General features: G+C 33.2%; 1 protein-coding gene across 3 annotated transcripts in view; it reads right to left on the bottom strand.

Annotated features, from left to right (window-relative positions):
• Positions 1-15,824, bottom strand: part of DGKB (diacylglycerol kinase beta) — a 725,959-nt gene that overhangs the window by 365,486 nt on the left and 344,649 nt on the right. The gene's annotated exons all lie outside the window — the stretch shown is intronic.

Here is a 15,824-nt window from a genome sequence, read left to right as displayed (position 1 = left end):
CATCTCCTTCTCTGGCCCTCAAAACTTAACAGTAGCATTTAAGCTCTGTTATTTTCTCAAAGGAATAGTGTCAATTTTAATGAAATACTTAACTCCCCAGAGCATCCTGTGAGGGATGCTCCTGAAACATTAAATATGCCATGTAAAAATCTTAATGATCTCTTACTAATCATTTTCACGGAGAATCCACATATGATTTAATGTTAAATATGTCAAACCATAAGGTGTGTGAGGATGTTTTCATTTTGTACTTTGCACAGAGATTTTTCACAGTGTTCTTATTTTTGTTGCCATTTGGAAGTATCTGTGGATTCCATGTCTTTGTTCAACCTTTCTCCTCAGGTATCCACAGAAGGCCATATGTTGAACCAATGTGGTGCCCCTGAAGCAGGTTTTCCTTTTTAAAATGCTATATTTTGCAGCATTCAATGTACCATCCATCGACATTCCACTATGTTGGCACAGGTCTGCCCAACTTGCTAGCAGGCACAGTGCCAAACACGCAGATGGCATGAGGGGAGAGAGCCAAAAAAAACATGTGAATCAACTGTGGGTACTGATGGCATAATTCCCAGACATGGAGGTCCAAACACTTGTCCATCCTAAGCTTATAGTACATACTTACAGATACACAGATTTGTCAACAATATTCTAGTACTGACAGATTAATTTTTTTTAAATATTTTTTAAAAGTTACCTTTGGCTGCAGAGTATAACTACAGGGCAATAGTTACACAAAGGCTGATGTAGGTTTTTATTTTGACCCAGGTGACTCTTCAAAAGATAAGCAAGCAGCACCTTTTAAAAATATATATTTCTAACTAAATCAGTTAGAAATAAAGTGAAAGGGGGCATTTTAGCTTTATTCATATAAACTGTATAATAAAAACTGAAGACAAATGTCAAAACAAACAAACAAACTATATGCTAGGACCCAAGATAGTCTGCACAGGAGGCTTCAACCTGTGGCTCTAGTAAATATTCATCTTTGACCCTTCTGCCTGTATGTTCAAAAAAATATATTGTTTTATAAACTAGTAAACTTTCTTATCAGGATTGGACCTCTGAGCCCATAAAATGGACAATATGTGATTTGAGGATCTTTAAATGGATCATCCACTTAAAGAATCCCCTCCCAGCTGTTCTGGCAGTTTGCCTGAAATTTCTTAAATTATGGAGCCACTTTAGTTAGGTTAAGCTGTTATATCTGCTGAAGGTGCCTAGTAGAAGGAAAATATTCTACTAGGGAAAGAAAAACAAGTAGATTTTGGATTATTGGGAAGGATGAGGTGGAATTATTCAGCAAAGTCCCGCTGGACCTGTTGCGAAGGACCCCCAGAATCTCTTCATCTTACTCACAGGCTTTACTATTAAATTGGTTTTAGGAAAAGTATCTATTAGAGAACTTGGCACTGGCCTTCTCAAGGTGGAAAATACTTAACAAAGTTCATTTGGGATGTAAATAACCAAATTAATATGTCCAAAGTGACTCAGTGAGTCATATATTTAAACCAGGTTCTTGACCCCAAATGTAACACTACTCTTATTATTCTATCATCCTGCCATTTTAGAGCTGAACTAGTTCATTTGTATAACTTTTATTGTTTAAGATGTGAGCAGGAATATTACATTCAATTTTCAAGTGAGCATTCATTATATGACCACTGGCATATAAACTCAGGATTTCGATCTAGCATGGAGAAAATTGTTGCCCTTTCTAAGTGGGTCATTAAATCATGTTACATTCTATAATTTACTTAAATTCCATAGCATTTAGTACACACAGACATCTTGTCTCTTCCATGATCAGACAGCACACCACCACTTTAGTCTTGATTCCTGGTCAATTTATGTCCATTTCCTATGGATACATCTATCCTACTCATCAATGCTGAATGCATACTTCTAAAACAACATATTCATGTTTTCCGAACATCAAACACAACCACAGAAACTGGTATTTGAGAAGTCCACTTAATCCTTGTTATAAGATGGAATTATGTGGCTTGCTTTGATTACAAAGAAAGATTTTAATAACTGATACATATATTCAAAGACTACCCAGAGAGTCAAGTTTATCTATCATAACTCTTTTTTCCTTGAAAGACACTAAAATGTTTATAGGCTTATTCTTCGAGCTTAATGTGGATATGAGACGTATCTGTGACCTTACTGGAACGTTCTTTCTAAAATCTCACCCTGAAAACTCACTCTCTTTTATTTTTAATTTGTCTTAGAACATTCATAGAGACAGCTCAGGCTTTAGAAAGTGACTATAGCCATACCTAAAACAAAGAAGTGAGTACAGTACTATATGTTTTCTCAAATTATATTTAAGATAAACAACTTGTAAAAACTTACTGTTTTATCAATTTTTCCTTACTAAATGAAACTGAGAAATTCCCTATTAAAATATTGTAGAACTCAATTATAACACAAGTCATCATCACATAGGTTTTAACACACCACAAATCATAAAATCTCCATGACAGCAAAAGTTTAAACACCAAACCTGAAACAGCCTATTCGAACTAAACAAAGCGGTTTTGCTCTATGACAATTCATTTATTCTTTTTTATTCCTTCCTTCATTCAATCATGTGGTCACTTATTCATTCACGAAGTAATTGTTGAACATTTATTACACATCAAGAACTGGGGCAGATACAAAGAAGATATGGCATGTAGTAAAAAAAAAAAATCCTTTGGTACAAGATTCGGAATTGAAAAGATTATATAACTTCTGCAATGAATACATGAAAGGAGATGAGGTTTTCATTCAAGGTAGAAAATGACATCCATTATAAAAGTGCTATTAATAACAGCTCTTTAATATTTAATAGAGAAGAGTGATTAAGATGGAATCCATACTTTATTATTCTATCTTCTACATGTATTAAGTAGGTTTAACCACATTTGGGGGTATTACATATAATTAAGAATAAAACTAAGAAGTTTTTAGGTTTTTTTAAACCCATATGAGACATAGTAGATGGCTGTGTTCATTTAAAACAATCATATTTATGTCAACAGCTTTTGTGCTTTTATTGATGCAAATTTGTTGTGTAATTTCCACTTTCTTACCAAAAAAAGATAATAAAAATGAATTAGCTATGTGAGCATGATGATGGGAAGGTCTCTTGAGAGTTTATTCACCTGACATGAAGACAGAGTCAAACTTAATCTAATTATAGCAGTAATTAAGATGCATAATTACAACTATATTACAGTAACACAATATTTATTAAAACAAGATTTTTTTTCAGTACAAATACAGGGTTTTAAATACTGTAGCTGAAGGTCTTTTTTATTATGTTATGAATTGAAATATAAATGAAAGACCATGCTTTCCTAGATTATAAATGTTTTTACAGGTAGAACTATATGTTGTTCATCTTTGTACACCCCCCAGACACAGCATAATGTTTCATTTAATGAAAGAGTTAGAATGAAATTAAAATGGTGAACATATGGATGGGTTTTCTAAATATAAAAATATTCTATGTAGTTACTATGTTCTTCTGGTTACTAGTGGCTAAATGTTCTACCTGCTATTTTGTACCTAAATTTCCTGGCATTGCTTTTGGTCTACAGACATTTCTAGGCAGTTAATTACCGAAAAAGTACTACGATTCTCTTTTTAAAGTTCCATTTCTTTTCAATGTAAATTAAAACCTTTAAATCCATGATAAATGTTAAACATGTATGAAATGCCAATGAAAATCCTACTAATTGACTGAGAACTGACTATATTTTGGGTACTACTTCAATCACAAGGCTTTAATAGTTCTAGTCAAAGAAATACTTTCTATAATATCTTTTTTTTTTAATTATGATGTAAATCAGAAGTCAAAATTTGATCTTATTGAATCATGCGGTACTCCCCCACCCATGTACAAAAAAATGAATAAATGTTATTTCCCAAAATTCAAAAATTTTCATTCAGCTTTGATAAATGAAAACATATATATGGGGATCATATTCCCACCTCAAAATAACTTTTAAAAATAGGCTATTAACTTGACTGTCTTAAAAGCTACACACAACAGAACTCTAGAAATATCAACTGCATTATGTAGACAATGTGTGCAGATTTCCAACTATTACTTGCACCTTGTACAATTTGATTATAACTGCAAATAATCCCTTATCTAAATATTTGAATATAAAATTTATTATGGATTAGTAATCTAATTATAAAACAAGCAAGTGATTAAATGTTTCTGCTGTTAGCTAAACAGATGCCTATCAGAATCATAAAGCCATTATTTAACATATTTAAATATTATTTTATATCAAGTGAACATATTAATCTTACCCTATCTATATATGATAATATATATACATGTATATATGTATATAGTAATAAAATGAATGTTCTCAATATTTACCACAACATCATAGAAGAGTACTATTAATTTCCCATTTAAAAGATAAGTAGAGTAAGAATTAGTGACCTCAAGATCCCCCATTCAGAGCTGGGACATTCTCTCAATAATAAAAAATTCTTATGTAATAATTCTCATCTTTAGAGCACTAGAAAGTCAGTTAACAAACATTAAAACCAAATAACAAAAATAAAAAATGGAAACACTCATCAGGACATAAATATATTGTTTCATTATTTCTGTCCCATTAGCAATTGCAGGAAAACTACTCAACATCTTTGAGGTAACCGATTATAGCAGATTTTGTGACTATTTGTCAAGAAAATAACAAAATCAGTCATGGCAGTGTTCAAGGTCCTAAAATAAGAAAAGAAGTTGTTTGCTTTGAGATGGATTGTCTCTTAGGTGTTCCTGACAGGGAGACCAAACACTTTTTTCACCCTATTATTATGAAAAAATCAAAAACAACAATTCAAACAATCTAAAATGTTTAATAATTAAAATTTATTAAACTATGTTTTTCATTTATCTATTAACTTGCATATCAATTGGTTTCAAAAAGGATTTAAGCACCTCATCCAAAAATGTATGACTCAGGGAGAGGAAGAAAATCAATAAATTTCACAATTCAAGTGTCTGATACCAAAGTATTCACACAGCATTGCTACAATCTCGCCAACATACTCAACATTCTGCCTTTTCATCTAGAAGTAAGAACTTTATCACTAAATTATTTGAATAATCACCTTGGCCATTTTTGTTAAAACTACATGGATTATAAATAAGTGACATGGTTATTACAGAAATGCAAGAAGACTTCTCATTCTAAATTGCTAGCGTAGAAGTTAGATTCTTCTAAGAAGAAAACAATTGTTTCACAAGAGAAGTAAACAAAACAATCTATTACTCTGGGAATGAGTAAACTATTGTTGGAATTCCCAGCAGATGAAACAGAAAAGTAAACCGGAAAAGTGAACCAAAAGTAAATGAAGACATGCACCATTTGAACAAATCATTGAACTAAAAATATAGCTATAAAATCAAACTCTATCTATTAATGGTACTCCCTCAGTACCATTATAGCAACACTATCTTAAAATATTTTCTCGTATACCCTTTGAAGAATTCAATGTTCCTTACAAATTCTGTAATTTGCAATCAAATGGTTCTGAATTGCATTAAAGATCAGGGGTAAACAAATCAGATAGAGACGGTCCATATAAATAGCGGAGTTGAGTGAAGAAAGCTGTGTGAACAGAAGCACAGTGAAGAGCCCATACTGTCTCAAGAGATACCTAGAGCCTGCTCCAGCTCAGTACAGCTATGCAGGGAACATGAAAGAACTCTTGCCTCAATATGTGATTTTTCAAAAGAAACATGAAAGTTAGAATTTTATCGGTAATACTTCTACTTAAAATTATTTGCCTAAAGAGGAACATAGGCAGCAAACTCTTTGACATTGGCTGTAGCAACTTCTTGCTAGACACGTCTCCAAAGGCAAGGGAAACAAAAGCAAACATGAACTATTAGGATTTCATCAAGATAAAAAGCTTTTGCACAGCAAAGGAAACAATCCACAAAACTAAGAAGCAAACTTCAGAATGGGAGAAGATATCTGCAGATGACACATCTGATAAAGGGTTAGCATCCAAAATGTATAAAGAACTTATCAAATTCTACAACCAAAGAAACAAATAATCCAGTAAAGAAATGGGCTGAAGACATGAACAGACATTTTTCCAAAGAAGACATCCAAATGTCCAACAGACACATGAAAAAGTGCTCCACGTCACATCAGGGAAATACAAATCAAAACAACAACGAGATACCACCTCATACCTGCCAAAATGGCTAAAAAATAACAACACAGGAAATGACAGATGTTGGTAAGGATGAGGAGGAAGAGGAACCCTCTTACATTGTTGGTGGGAATGCAAAGTGGTACATCCACTCTGGAAAACAGTATGGAGGTTCCTCAAAAAGTTAAAAATAGAGCCACCCTATGATCCAGCAACTGTACTACTAGGTATTTACCCAAAGATACAAAAATACTAATTCAAAGGGATGCATACACCCTGTATATAGCAGCATTATCAACAATAGCCAAATTATGGAAAAAGCCCAAATGTCCATCGACTGATGAACAGTTAAAGAAGTTGTGGTATATTGGGCACCTGGGTGGCTCAGTTGGTTAAGCGACTGCCTTCGGCTCAGGTCATGATCCTGGAGTCCCTGGATCGAGTTCCGCATCGGGCTCCCTGCTTGCAGGGAGTCTGCTTCTCCCTCTGACCCTCCCCCCTCTCATGTGCTCTCTCTCATTCTCTCTCTCTCAAATAAATAAATAAAATCTTTAAAAAAAAAAGTTGTGGTATATTTACACAATCGAATATTACTCAGCCATCAAAAAGAATGAAATCTTGCCATTTGCAATGATGTAGATGAAGTTAGAGTGTATTACTCTAAACAAAATAAGTTAGAGAAAGATAAATACCATATGATTTCACTCATATGTAGGAATTTAAGAAACAAAACAGATGAACACACAGGAAAAAAAGAGGGGGGGGCAAACCATAAAACAGACTCTTAACTATAGAGAACAAACCGAGGGTTACTGGAGGGGAGGGAGGTTGGTGGGGGGGTGTGCTAAATGAGTGATGGGTATTCAAGGAGCACTTGTTGGATGAGCACTGGATGTTGTATGTAAATGATGAATCATTAAATTCTACTCCTGAGACTAGTATTGTACTATATGTTAACTAACCGGAATTTAAATAAAAACTTGAAACAAACAAAAAATTAAGAATAAAAATACTTGCCTATTCAACCCTTAAATGTTTTTTTAAAGCATTTGGTTTGCAGGGATATAGGAGATATAAGCTTTTTCTCAAGAAGAGAGAGAACCATACTACTACAGAATTTGAAGGTAAGGGGCTCTCAAATTTTAGCATGTACCAGAATCACTTAGAAGGCTTGTTGAAAGACAGTTTGTAATTCAGTAGGTCTGGGTTAGGATTTAAGAACTTACATTTCCAAATTTTTCAGGGCTGCTTCTCCACTGACTTACATGTTGGGTCTTCTGTTTTAATGAAAAAGAACAAAACCGGGCCCCTGGGTGGCTCAGTCAGTTAAGCAACCAATTCTTGATTCTGGCTTAGGTCATGATCTCAGGGTCATGAGATCGAGTCCCAAGTGGGGCTCTGCACTTGACATGGAGCTTATGATTCCCTCTCTCCTTCTCCCTCTGCCCCCTCCCCCTACCCACCCATCACTTGTGTGTTCTCTCTAAAAATATTAAAAAAAAAAAAAAAGAAAAAAATCATGAGCCTCCAATAACTTTTTAAACATTACTTAGGTATAATATACACACAAGTATTTGCAGGGACATGAATTTTCATTTCTCTTGGCGTATTATTTGTAGGTGTGGAATTAACTTTTCAAGACACTACCAAATTGTTACTCAGTGGCTATTTTACTTTTCCTATAAGAAATTAATGAGTGCTCCAGGTTTTGCACATCCTTTTCATCACTTCATATAATCTGGCTTTTGATTATAGTCTTCTTAGTGGGTTGGTAGCAGTATCTCATGGTAATTTTAATTTGCATTTCCCTAATGATTAATAATGTTGTATTCCTTATAAGCTTCTTAGCATTTAAAAAATATTTTTGGTGAAATGTCAATTCATTTTTCCGTTTTTTTAAATTGGCTTAAGATTTTTTTATTATTATTATTATTTGACAGAGAGAGAGAGAACACACACAAGCAGGAGTGGGAGAGAGAGAAGAAGGTTCCCCACTGAGTGGGGAGCCCAACGTGGGGCTTGATCCCAGGACCCCAGGATCATGACCTGAGCCGAGGCAGACACTCAACCGACTGAGCTACCCAGGCACCCCTAAAATGGATTTTCTTATAATTCTTGGATATGATTTATTTCTATAATCTGGATCCAAGTCATTTATCAGATATATGATTTGCAAATATGTTTCCTACTCTGGTGTGTCTTTTCACTTGCTTAATGATGTCTTTTAAAGGACAAACATTTTAAATTTTATTGGAGTCCAGTTTATTTTTTAATACATATGTTGTGTTTTCACTATTGTGTCTAAGCACACTGTGTCTAACCCAAAGTCAGAAAGATTTCACCTGTTTTCTTCTAGAAGTTTACAGTTTTAGCTCTCATTATACTGGATTTTGGTAACCTGTACCTTTTGTCATAATTTCTTGTCAGTCTAGCTAAGTTTTGTTGTTTTTGTTCATCTTTTCTCAGAACAAATCTTTGGTTTCATTGATTTTCTCTATTATTTTTCTATTTTTATATTTCATTGATTTTTGTTCTAATATTTATTATTTCATTCCTTCTGTTTGCTTTGAATTTGTTTTTTCTTTCCTGGTTTCCCAAGGTGGAAACTTAGATTATTGATTTGAGATCTTTGTTCTCCACTTACACAGATGTTTAAATCTGTAAATTTCCCCCTAAACATTACTTTAACAGCATCCCATAGATTTTTCTATATTGGGGTTTAATTTTCATTTTAAAATATTTTCAATTTTCTTTGTGATTTCTTTCTTTGATTATGGGTGATTAGAAGTGTCTTGTTTAATTTCCACTACTTGGGATTTTCCCAGATTCCTCTCTATTGTGGATTTTAAATACAATTTTACTGTGGTCAAAGCAACTCCTTGTATGATGTCAATATTTTTACATTCGTTGAGACTTATTTTGTGGTAGAGCAAATGGTTTCTATTGGAAAATATTCCCTGAATGTAAGTGTTTGAGCACAATGTGTATTCTATGGTCATTTGGTCGAATGTTTTATATAGCTCAATAAAATCGAGTTGGTTGATAGTGTTGTTCAAGATTCCTATATTTTTGATATTTTCAGCCTGATTTTCCTATACATTTCTAAGAGTAAAATACTGAAAACTCCAGGAAATATTGTATATTTTTTTTATTTCTCTTTTTTAATCTTTCAGTTCTTGCACCACAAATTTTAGGGACTATATGTTCAGAAATGCATATATGTTTATAACACATTCCATAGGCCCATACACATTTATAACTATTATATTTTCCTGATGCACTGACATTTGTTATTTTAAAACATTCCTCTTTGCAGTATATCTTATCTTTAAGCATGGTAGTTCTTTTATGGTTACTGTATGCATGGTATTTTACCATTAGCCTATTTACGCATTTGAATTTAATGAGTCTCTTATATACAACATATAGCTGGATTATTTTTTAGTTGATTTTTTAAAATTCAGTCTGCCAAATCTCTGTTTTTGTTGGATATTTAGTCCATTCCCATTTAATGTAGGTATTGATACAGTTGGATTCATGTCTGCATTTTGTTATTGTTTCCATGACTTCTTGATCTTCTGTTTCTCCTATACTGCTTTCTTTTGTGATATTCTTAAGTGTATCCATTTAATCTCTCTGCTGATTTTTAAAACCAGGGCTCTTTTCTTAGTGATTTTGCTAGTGTTAACACTATGTATCTAAACTTATCAAAAACTAATTCAACTTAATTCTGATAAAGTATAGAAACTTTGCTCCAGTATATCACCTTTTCCTCCCTCAATTTTATGCTATTATTGCTACAAATCTTTATATGTTATAATAAATATTACAACATATATTCACACTGTGTTATATTCATTGCCATATGGCATATTATGTATTTTAAATTAAGAGAAAAAAATAAGAAAAAATTACAGAATATTTTATATTTACCCACATATTCACCATTTCCAGTAATTTCTTTCTGTGAATTCGAATTATTTGCTGGTATTACTTTCTCCTATCCTGAAAGACTTCCTGTAGTACCTCTTGTATGGCAAGGAATCCTAGATGAAATCTATTGGCTTTGTTTATCTGAAAAAATCGTTACTCACCTTCATTATTAAAATATAACATTGCTGAATATACTATTCTTGTTTGACAGAATTTTTTTCTTGCAGCACTTTGAATATGTTATTCCACTACCTTTGGGCCTACACTGTCTGAGGACATGTTAGCTATTTCCTGAATTATCATTCCTTGCTATGTGAACAGTTGTTTCTCTCATCTACTTTCAAGATTTTCACTGTTTTTCAATAGTTGACTATAGTGTCCCTATATGGATCACTTAGTACTTATCTTACTTGTAGTTTGTTGACTTCTGAAATCTGTAGATTTACATGTTTTCATCAAGTTCGGGGAGTTTTCAACCATTATGTCTCACACTTTTCTACCTTTTCACTCTCTCTTCTCCTTCTGGGACTCTTATTATGTTTATGTTGGCATCCATGATATCGTCCCACAAGTTTCATACTCTTCACTGATCTTCAAGTCTTTTTTCTGTGTGTTCTTCTGATTAAATCATTTCTACTTATCTGTGTTCATGTTCACTGGTTCTTTTTCCTTTGTGTTTCAGAGAACTGCTATTGAGGCATTCCAGTGCATTTTTTTTTTTATTTTTCAGTTATTGTACCTATCACTTCCACAATTTCCATTTATTTAATACTTTTTTTATTTCATCTATTCACTGATTCACTGTTTTCATATGTGCTCTTATTTCTTTAAACAAGATTTATTTTTAATGTATTTACAATAGCTGCTTTGAAAACTTTTTCTACTACTTTCAAAATCTGGAAAAGAAAGTTTCTACAGACTGCTTTTTTTCCTGAGTATGAGTCACACTTATTTCTTTATGTATCTCATCATTTTTGAACACTGGAGTTTTTAGATATTATAGCAACTCTAGATTATGACTCTCCCCACTTAAGACTGCTGTTTTGCTGAGTTTCTTGTTTAGTTACCCTGCCTGGACCATGTATGTTAAGTCTATCTCTATAGCAGTGCAGGATCTTCTACAATGTATCTCTCTGCTCAGTTGTTTTGTTTGCTTGTATTTTTAAGCCTGATATCCTAGGGGACACCTGTGTGACCATATAGCTTAGTGTTCCACCAAAGATTGGTCAAAGTTTGTGCTCAACTATCTCAGCCATTAAGGGTTTTATTGTCTGCTGATGGATCTATCTGTGACCCAGACAGTACACTAAACCTTTAAACTGTGTTTTCAAGTTTGTACAGGCTTTCACTTTCTCTATGGGTCTCTGATATTGCTGCCACACAGATACAGGCTTCATAGTCTAGGAAGGTGTGAGTGGCTTGGGTCTGCTCGGCTCTGTTGTGTGTGTATACAAACTCTTGTCAACTTGGAATATATAAGAAGTTTATTAAGCCTTCCGTGTCTGTCTGACCTCCCATACTTCTCTATAAAATTCTTGGTTCTAAAAGTTTCTTAGGAGAAACATTAACAGTTTAAACTTGAAAAAAATCCAATGTTATGGGAAAATAGCATTCCTAGTGAACTGGTTAGAGTCTCTTCCTCTGAGTTTAGGAAACTGCTCTCACTCCTCACTGAACTGAGACCAGGGGAGTGTAGAAAGCAACACCTTTCATCCAGATACAAGCCAGGCTACTGAACTATCTCTCGTCATTTTGTTATCTCCTAAATCCACCTACATCTTCTGAAATAGTTTATTCACTAAACTCTGCTTTAAAGGACCCCAACTTGAATGTGGGATCCTATTAGGATTATGAAAATTTTAGGGAATTGTTAATTTTGTTAAATATGATAAAATCATGGTAACTATAAAATAAATAAAATGTCTATAAGGTAGACACACATACTAAAATATTTATAGGTAAATGAAGATTGGTAAGATGCTGGTAGTTACTGAAGCTGCATGGTAAGTACATCACCTTCATTATATCCTTCTCTTCATTTTGTGGCACAGTTGAAGGTTTCCATAGCAGAAAGTTAATTTTATTTACTACGAATCCTTTGATTCCTTTGATTAAATTATAAATTAGTTATAATTATTATCTCTGGTTTAGTGGCCCTGACATGAATACAAACAGAACAAGCATTTCTAAGACAAACAAGTCTAGGTAACACTCTCACTCAGTTAAAAATTTGTTTGTGCATGATCCCAACCTTCATCTTCAGTTGGTTCCAGGGCAACTCGAAGATGTACATGTGTCCCAGATGATAAAGAAGACATTCTAAGTGGTTCAAGTTAGACTGTTCTGGAAATGAGAATGACTGTTCTGGAAATTATACTCTTTTGCTCCATTTATACCATGTATTGAAAAGAGTGTTATCAAGTTGTCTTCATTAAGCAGCAGAGGAAAAATCATTCTGTCCAACAGGGAATTCTCTCTCATTTGGCTAATGATTGGGTACACGTCCTTGGTAGGTCACTTAAGTGACTTACTCTGATGACCTTTAAATTAGAGTCATAACATTGTTGATTGTGGACAAGACATGATCCAATCACTGTAATGGATTTAGAGACATTGACAATTCACAAGAAATCTAGAGTAAAATAGTTTTATTTTTAGGAAAATATTTCCGGGTTTTTGTTGTTGTTGTTATTTGTTAACTACCTATCTCACCTTATTCTAGGACTTATTATTCTATATTAGTGATATCGTAATAATTAGTCCAGTGTTGAATTATGAAGTAAAAGGACAGTATTTGAAAAAAGAAAACAGCAGTAAGGGAAAATTTTGGAATTTTTAAGTCATCAAAACTGATGATTTAGTGTAGCTTTTTACATATGCTGGGAAGTATGTGCCCACTCCTAAACAACTAGATGAACTAGTTTTTGTTTCATACTTTGTTTAATATATTTTTCAAACTCAATTGCAAGGAAATATTCTTCATTTGTGGAATTTTGAGGAAAAACAATCATTCTGCTAAAATTACCTATGATTAATTATAAACTATCAAGGTCAATGTATGTTCATTCCTTTAAAGCGAGGTTTTCCAACTTCAAACCTATGGAAATTGGGCTGGGTAACATTTTGCTGTGGAGGGCTATACTGTATATTATAGGATATTTGGCATTATCATTGGCCTTTACTTAATAGAAGACACTAATATCCCCTTCACCAAGCTCTGACAACTAAAAATGTCTCCAGACACTGCCAGATGTCCCCAGGGATGCAAAATCACCCTCCCACCCCAATTACAAACTGATGCTTTCAAGTGAGTTTTGCTTTACATCTGCCTAAATTCCAATTATTCCCCAAGGATTACAACACAAATAATGGGAAGAGTCAAACAAGAAAAAAAAAAAAATGATACTGAGAAAGGGAGTTTGATAAGAGACAGCTTTTCAATTACAAACATTTTTTAAACTAAATAATTTTAAGTAGCATGCACTGAACATGAGGATCTGTAAGGGAAGACCACAAGGAGATGCTGTTTAAAAACTCAAGTTGCTTGGGAAACCTGGAGAAGTGGTAGGATGGCAAACAAAGCAGTTTTCGTCAAATTGCTTGGCTCTTTCTTCATCTAGAGCAGTTCACCATAGAAAAAGAAAAATTTTAAACTATCTCACATGCATACCAAAATTGGTCAGATGTAAACACACACACACACATTTTGATACAAATAAACACCACTTTTTATTTACCAGTTCGCCTATTTTTCTCCCTCCTTTTTTTTAAAAAACAAATGATAATGTTAAATGGGTTGCTTGAAGACCTAATTAACCTTACACTTATGTATTTGCAAAGCCTATTAGTAATAATATATTCATTTTTTTTTTTAGTTTTCAAAGATCTTTATCTTATTCTAAATGTAATCAGCATTTATGTTCAAAGATGGGTCTAAAACTACACTGAACTTGCTGGCATATCTTAGCATTGATCTCTGGTTGATTTATTTCCTCTCTACAACCACTTATACATAGGAAGCTCATTTTAGCATTGCCCACTGTATACAGAAAGGCACTGGGGACAGAATAAAACCTGAATAAATATTTGAAGACTCAAATTGAGAGATTTTTTTTTCTGTTTTGTGGTCAAATTAGCTTTAGCATCTCCATTAGACAAGCCAAAATTAAAGAACAGTAAAATTAAACATCCAAATTGCTGGCAAACCAGCAACTTTGCAAATTTTGGCACTAGAGAAGGCACTAAGAAAATTAAGGTTAGAATGTATTTCAATTCAAAGTTTTCCGGGATTCTTATATATGCTTAACTTTGCCTAAATCACCTTTGGAAGTTTCAGGGAAAGTGCCAGACATTATTATCATAAGTCTGGTTGGCTTTAAGTCTGGTTGGCTTTAAGATGTATTTTTCCCTGTTAACACAAATAATTCTAATGTCATTGAATAAAATCTGATTGTAATGAAGATAAACATGTAGAAAATTAAACAATACAGAATTAAATAAATTACATAGTTCAGTAGGAAAATTCAATCATGTAAAACTATTTCTAAAGCAACAACATTTATTAAACTCTCAGAGTGGAAAATTATCAATTCTTGTCATGAAACAACTCAATAAAAAGAAAATGTGCTAACTATGATCTTTTGTTGAGGTGCCAGGTGCTGGCACTTAAAACTTCTTGCTAGATGGAAGCGAGATAGAAATTTTTGTTGTGAACCTTACACTATATAATTTTAAATGGTCCATTAGTAGCCCCCTCCGAAAAGCATCTTTGGGTAAAGTGAAAAGAGATACTTTAGAGAAAATGACTTACTGAAAAGAACAAATTGATAGATTTTTTTAAAATGTCAACAGTCAGTATAAACTCTGGGTTTTCCCTTTCTGTCCATCTTTTTATTTATTAACCATATTAAAAAAAATCTTAAAATCCAGTTACCACTACTCTCCTTTAAAAGGCTTTTCCACTGCCTTGCCACATACCCTCACCTTTACAAAAGGCCTGCTTTCTCAGGCAATTTCCCCAATACAGCCTGCGGTGACCTTTCTATGACTGAGTCATAAATCCCTAAACATAGGGGATGAAATCACTGACAGTGTCTTGCATACGGTGTGAATGCACTACAATAACTGCTTGGTAATTACACGGTAATTATTGACCATTTAAGTACATTTAAGAACAGGGTGAGTACTATGTAATCAAAGACTAATTATCTGATTATTTCTGTCTTTTAAACTGCAGGCTTACAAGATATAAAAATTGCAAGTAACATGGTGATTAGTCATTGAACTACGTGGTAACTTGAAGTGTAATTATGAAGTAATCCGTAGAAATTGTATTGTGGTCCTTCTGAACAGTAATTGCAGAGTAGTTATGTTGTAATACACATTCTATGAAGTGATAACAGAAAAAAATCACCAATACATTACACTAATAGATCATAAATATATAAATACCAAAAATATTACACAATTCATTAAAGAAACATGTGAATGGGGATTTTTATTTTGTAACAGGTAATTGGTATCTGAAATATGGACTGTTATAGTATGCTTATAAAATACAGAAGTGCTATTGTATCTTTTAATAGTATTATGTAATTTCTCTACACATTCCTTAAAAACTGTGATAAGGCAAATAAATGAGACAAAGATAGAGAAATGGAATTAATACTGTAAGGTCAAAAGAGATGAAGTTCAGAAATTGGTCA

Source organism: Mirounga angustirostris, unplaced genomic scaffold (assembly GCF_029215605.1).
Source record: "Mirounga angustirostris isolate CCGP_5_RB_7025 unplaced genomic scaffold, mMirAng1.0.hap1 SCAF_12, whole genome shotgun sequence".
In the NCBI taxonomy this organism is placed as follows: Eukaryota; Metazoa; Chordata; class Mammalia; order Carnivora; family Phocidae; genus Mirounga; species Mirounga angustirostris.
This window is presented reverse-complemented; position numbering and strand designations above follow the sequence as displayed.